The 5,759-nt window shown below is 41.2% G+C and overlaps 1 long non-coding RNA gene across 1 annotated transcript; it reads right to left on the minus strand.

The window, feature by feature from the left end:
• Nucleotides 1-2,001: 2,001 nt before the first annotated feature.
• On the minus strand, nucleotides 2,002-4,558 carry LOC103715885. Its single transcript, XR_005514606.1, has 2 exons — nucleotides 3,932-4,558; nucleotides 2,002-2,841 (listed from the first exon to the last, which is right to left on the minus strand). It is a non-coding gene; the product is annotated as an uncharacterized LOC103715885 (long non-coding RNA).
• Nucleotides 4,559-5,759: the final 1,201 nt, after the last annotated feature.

Here is a 5,759-nt window from a genome sequence, read left to right on the forward strand (position 1 = left end):
TAATGAGGAATCCACTCTCATGAAATGTTAATAGATGTGACAAGCAACTATAGTGGCATTCAGAAGTTTTATTGGGGCTGATGATACCAGTAGCATAGATAAAGAACTTACTGGTGTTCATACTTCTCTATAAGCTCTTTTTTCCTGATTTTGTTTGAACCTTGCATCTCTGTTGTACAAGTTTCGTTGTTTAGTGTATAAAAGTCATAAACTCATGTCATCTGAGAAGGTTAGCATAAGTCTGGAATTCACCAAAAGGCTTTTATATCTATGTTACATAAGCCAATATGGATTAAATATGGCAATGCTGGTGCAAGGTGTGTGTGCAACTGGGATCGGAGCCTCGTCCCAGCATCAATGCATGTAATGGTTGGTAGTCCTGTTCTATATTAGATATGGACTAAGTAGGCGTCAAAAGCTTTCCTTTTCTAATGAATATCTTCATATGTGGTACTTCTGATGCACCTTGTATTTTTGGCTAGTATCCTTCTATTCAGCGCACTGAAACCCACTCGTGACAATACATCTTTGCAATATGACCATCTTAACATGGTGTATTAACTGTAGCACCACCAGACCAAAATGATAGGATAACTTACATGATAAAACATTATTGGAATAGGGAGATATAAGAGCTGCCTTCCTAAATTGACTAATGGAAAGCATTCGCTTAACAACCAACCACCAACATAATTCTTATAGGACCTGCTGGTTACTGAAACTGCCTTTTCTTTCATCCTGTCCATCCATGGGAAAAAGATACTTTGGAAACTTAGAACTGAATGCACCATTCGTATACTCAATCTGCACTCTCTTCATAAATGAAAAAATTTCGATAAAGGGCTACTCAAGGTTATTGAATGGTGATTTTTACAAAGGTATGCAGTTTGCTGTTAGCTCTGTGAGGCTCCACTAATTGGAATATGGCTAGAAGTACTGATATTTGCTGACAAATCTATATAAGAGTTCAGATTAGCCAATGATTTATGCACCACTTGCATACGTACAGACTAAGTTAAGCTGTTTTTTTGCAAGTTTGCAACAGAAAAAATGCATGTGTATCAACATTTATTCATCTCATCTTAATTAGGGAAATGGGCAGGCATGTTTTGCAATTCAGTGGTGCATTTTCTAAGTAAGTGTCTAGATTGCCTGTATCATTAATTATTTTTAACTGGTGAGAATACATCAGCTTGTTGGCATTGGGCTAAAAGTGAACTTGATTAGGTATCTATTTGCTTACCAAGCGCAACAAATAATTTGTTTGTTTACCGTACCGTGCTTGAGTGACTATCAATCTCCTTGCCTTTGTCATCATCTAAGAGTGGCTTTATCCATAACTTTAACTTCTACCTCGTAGTGATAAAAAGTCTTAGATTCATAAAGTTGGGTCTCAAGCTGACCAACCTGGTTCTCAGTATAAATTTCGACTCGAACCTTGCATTAACATTATTAGGTTAGGGTGTGTTCGGGTCCATGTTTGCATCGATCGATAAAAGTTGGGCTGGTGTTTCATTTTCCCCTTTGACCTGGATCTACTTTGCAAAGTTCCGCGATGCATTATATTTAGGTATCATTGTTCTGGAACATTTTGGCTAGAACCGACCTCATCACTTTATGGTAAAGCTTCAGGTTTTGATTCTGTAAACTGGCTGGATGAGTCGGATCCTGGTTCATGTCATAAGTGGGAGTGATCTAATTTTGGCTAATGTCAAAGTGTTATATTCACGTCCTTTCTGTAATCTGAAATTTTCTCCCTTTTCAGCCTTCATGCATTTTACAATAACATGCCAGTTGAGAGGATCATAAATTCCCTACGTTGAGTTTGATCTTTATGGAAAATCTTTATCACAGATAGTAGAAATTTTGATCCATCATCTAAACCTTCTGAACTATTGAATTCCGAACTTGGCCTTGCTCACCAAGGAGGGGAAAAAGAAAAGAAATTAGTGATGGGAATCCTTTTGGTATAATATAAAAAAGTTATGAAGAATTAAAAAGGGAAAGATAAGCAGAGATCCCTGCAGCAACAAAATACACAATACTTATAATGTACATAAACTTATGGTTACATATTGTTCGTTGAGTTTGCAGTATTCCTCATTATGCTCTCATATGCAATCGCTGAAGCATTACATGGTGTAAAGAGGGGACTGGAATGACTACGTTTTACCATGCAGTTCCAAGTCAAAGTGTATATCTTCTAGCTACCTAATTACCACGTGCATGATGTTATCTTTGTCCTTTTGACTACCAGTTTCCATTCAGATAATGCTAGAGAGTACTCCCACATCAAGGTAAGAAGAAATGGGCGCCCAAGAAAGGGAGGAATAGGAAGGGAGAAGAGGCTGGGGATGAGAAGCGAGGATCATATGAAGAGGAGGTCGAATGGGATGGTTTTCTCACCAACAATGGCACTACATCTTCCAACAGCCCTTGCGGGCTCTGCATGAGATCATCAAGAAACCCCTGCTGCAAAGTGTCCTCTCCGACCGGACACTGCACAGCTTCTTCCAGAAGCCCTCCTTGGTGGGCTTTGACCTCCGCCGCCCCCAGGCTGCAGTTGCTGCTGCTCCATTATCAATGAGCTCCATGCTGCGCTCTCTGTAAACCGGCAAATCAGCTACTTGGTTCTGCATGCTCATGGATTGGACCTTGGGTTTCTTAGACACATGAAGGTCAGCAGCTGAATAATCCTGCATCTGGGATAAGAAGAAATGCGAGTGGTGTAGTGAAGGTGGAGGCCTTCATAGGTGACAATGAGTGTCTCTGGATCGTCCATCGACCTCTCCACCTGCTTCTTGGCATTGCATTCTTGGGTTGGTGCACCTGTAGTAGCTCCTGGCCGCAAACAAACAATGTTGAGATCATGACAGTGGTAAAAAATTCTGGGTTATTGACAGCATTTTTTGTGGATGCTTGGATGCAAAAGGTTTCAATCAGGGGGCCCTAAGCAAGTTCTGGTGCATTTTTATTTCGTCCAGGTTTATATTTGTCACATTTGGAAGCAGGTCACTGGAACGCAGCCCTTAATTTGGCGCGTAATTTTTTTTTCTTTTTTCTGAAGTGGATACATCATACATGACAGGTATGAATACACCCAAAAAAGGCACGTAAGTTGGCATGGAAGGATCCCAAAATAGAGCAGAGCATGTATTCAGAATGGGACTGGCGTCCAATTCCTGGGGTGAGTGGGTGTGGCCTATTTATGAGTTTTACCCCGAAAGGGGAGGATCTCAGAAGGAGATAAAGCATCCAAGCACGGCAAGTGATGGCTCTGCACCTTTTCTCATTTATGGAAATTGAGTGCACATTTTCTTTTGGTGTTTTCGGATTGCTGAAAAATTGCTTCTTGGAAGAATACTCATCCTACTGGTAAAGAAATTTTGCACATTTAGGTGGTAGGGCCATGTCTGTCATTATCTCTAGGAGCTGGGCTGTTCCTGTCAAACTCTGGTGGAGGGTTTGTCTGTGACCTTGAATGGTGGGATGTAGGTGCTCAAATTCAGAGACTGATTGCACATACGTACTTGCAAATTGGAAATGGAAAATTACTTGGAAGGGTAATAATGATGTGAACATTAGCAGGAGGGGGAATAATATTCTTTGTTTCTGAAAAAAACTAGTTAAACGTTATTGTTCTACATTTTTTTTCTACTTCTTTTTTTTTTCCTCTTTTTCCCTATTTACCCAATGATGGAAGTGGAAAAATTCCTACATTGAAAGAAACTCAATGGGATCGACATCGTTGGATTGGAAAATTGAATCGGGAGGAGAATTGCATGGCAACAGGGGGAGAAAAGAAGCACCAGCAAGGACAGTATGGAAGAATGAAGTAAAACAGAGTGCTCCTTGAAGACAACCCTAGTCCTCGAGTTCTAGGGAAATAACTAATGTAATATCAGCATTTTTATCAGGCACAAGAACGAACCTTGGATGTAGGACTGTTCTTGATGGATTTCTGCCCATACTTCCTCCACCTGTAGCCGTCATCAGCAAGCCCAGTTCCGCGAGGTCTTTATCTTCAGGGGTATACTTGCTCTCCATCTTACCTAATCCTTCTCTGGTAACGAAATACTGCAAGAAGAGTAAGCAAATAGATAGCTAAACAAACGCAAAAAAAATTCAAAGCCTTTAACGTGCCAAGAGAAGAAACAAGAGTACTTTCGAACGAAGAAGGAAAGGCTTCATGAACGTACAATGGGTCGGGAACCGCCATGTCCATCTGACTCACCACTCTGAAAGGTTACAGATTGTGCGCTCTCGGTATCGCCAATTTTCGCGCCGGAGTGGACTGTTGAGATAAGGTTGTTGATAATGGATTCGCGGCTTGTATCCGGTTCAGGTTCTTTGACCCTGGGCAAGACGAGAGAGGGATATTGTCATCAAAGAGCTCTCTCACAAGCTCCTCGCCCAAACTATCAAGCCAGTTGGCCTCTGATTCGTCTCCTAGTTCCATTGGATTTCAAGTGTAGCAAGACTGGTTTGAAGGGTTAGATAGGTTTATAGGAGTGAGGAAGAGATCGGAGCAGAGGAAGGGAGAAACAGGGAGGCTTTAACCGTGCATTGGCTTCATGCAAATGCTGAGCCTTATAAAGGACGAAGCACGCAGAATTTACCATCTTCCAACACCCTTGATTCCGTACTTCAATCTTTTCCACCTACGTGTTTTTTATTGGTTGCGGATTTAATGTGGGTTAAGATTACGGACCATACGTTAACCAAAACAACCTGACCCACGATTCCCGTTTTCAACTAATGCGAAGGTCAACCACTAAAGTATGATGAATGGACCATCTAACTAATGCATGCGCTCTCTCATGTTAGTTTTCTCATCAAAATATTTCGGTGGAATCCAAATCAGAGCCGTTGACATAATGGAAAACAGTCGGTTGGATCAAGAGAGTGGTCTGGGAATGCATGGTTAAGTGCGTGTAGCTGGGGTCGCTATATCGCTTTCCCTGCCGTGCACGAATTGCATTCCTGTGAACATCACCCTAAAATACAGTCGTGGGGGCATGGCATGCATCCATTTTCCTATCTATTCAACTACCACACTACACCAAGAGACCCCCAAATAATTTAGTTCTCCTACCTAACCTCCCTCCCTTTCTAACTACATGCATCAATTCCCCCTAAATTACTCCCCAAATAGAAACCATATAAGACTTTGCATCCCAAGCATCAACATATGAAGGCATGAGGACAAGAGTTTCCATCAACAGCTCCATAAATGACCACCATGTGCTCATCTCTTCAATGACTCTCCATAGAGCTAACAAACTGATCCATGTCGCTCAATGAACAGCTTATTGATTCTAAAACCTGTTCGAGTTAAAATTAATTATAAATAATTCCCACTCAGTTCCATACAGTCATAAATACACATGTACAAATACTTTCGAACCTTTTGACTTGTCCCAAGCTCAATCAAACCTGGCAGGCTGACAAATTAACCATGCCCCTCTCGGTCATCTCTCCATCTCTTGAGTAAGAGGAGCTTAGCCAGTAGATGTTCTGAGTATAATAATTCACGCAAATATCTGTGCGAGCTCTGAGATCCACCGCATCGAACCGGTGAAGGCAATTGCATGAGAGCGAGGGAACGATGGAGCGTCTCATTACCATTTTTTTTTTTATTTCTCTTTGTTTTTTAACATAGGGTTGACTCTGGAGAACAAGATTAGCCATGCTGTTGGAATAGTTTGAAGCAAAGAAACAAAAGAAAATTAAAGCCATGAGTGGAAGGAGACAAGACG

Source organism: Phoenix dactylifera, chromosome 13 (assembly GCF_009389715.1).
Source record: "Phoenix dactylifera cultivar Barhee BC4 chromosome 13, palm_55x_up_171113_PBpolish2nd_filt_p, whole genome shotgun sequence".
NCBI classification, from domain to species: Eukaryota; Viridiplantae; Streptophyta; class Magnoliopsida; order Arecales; family Arecaceae; genus Phoenix; species Phoenix dactylifera.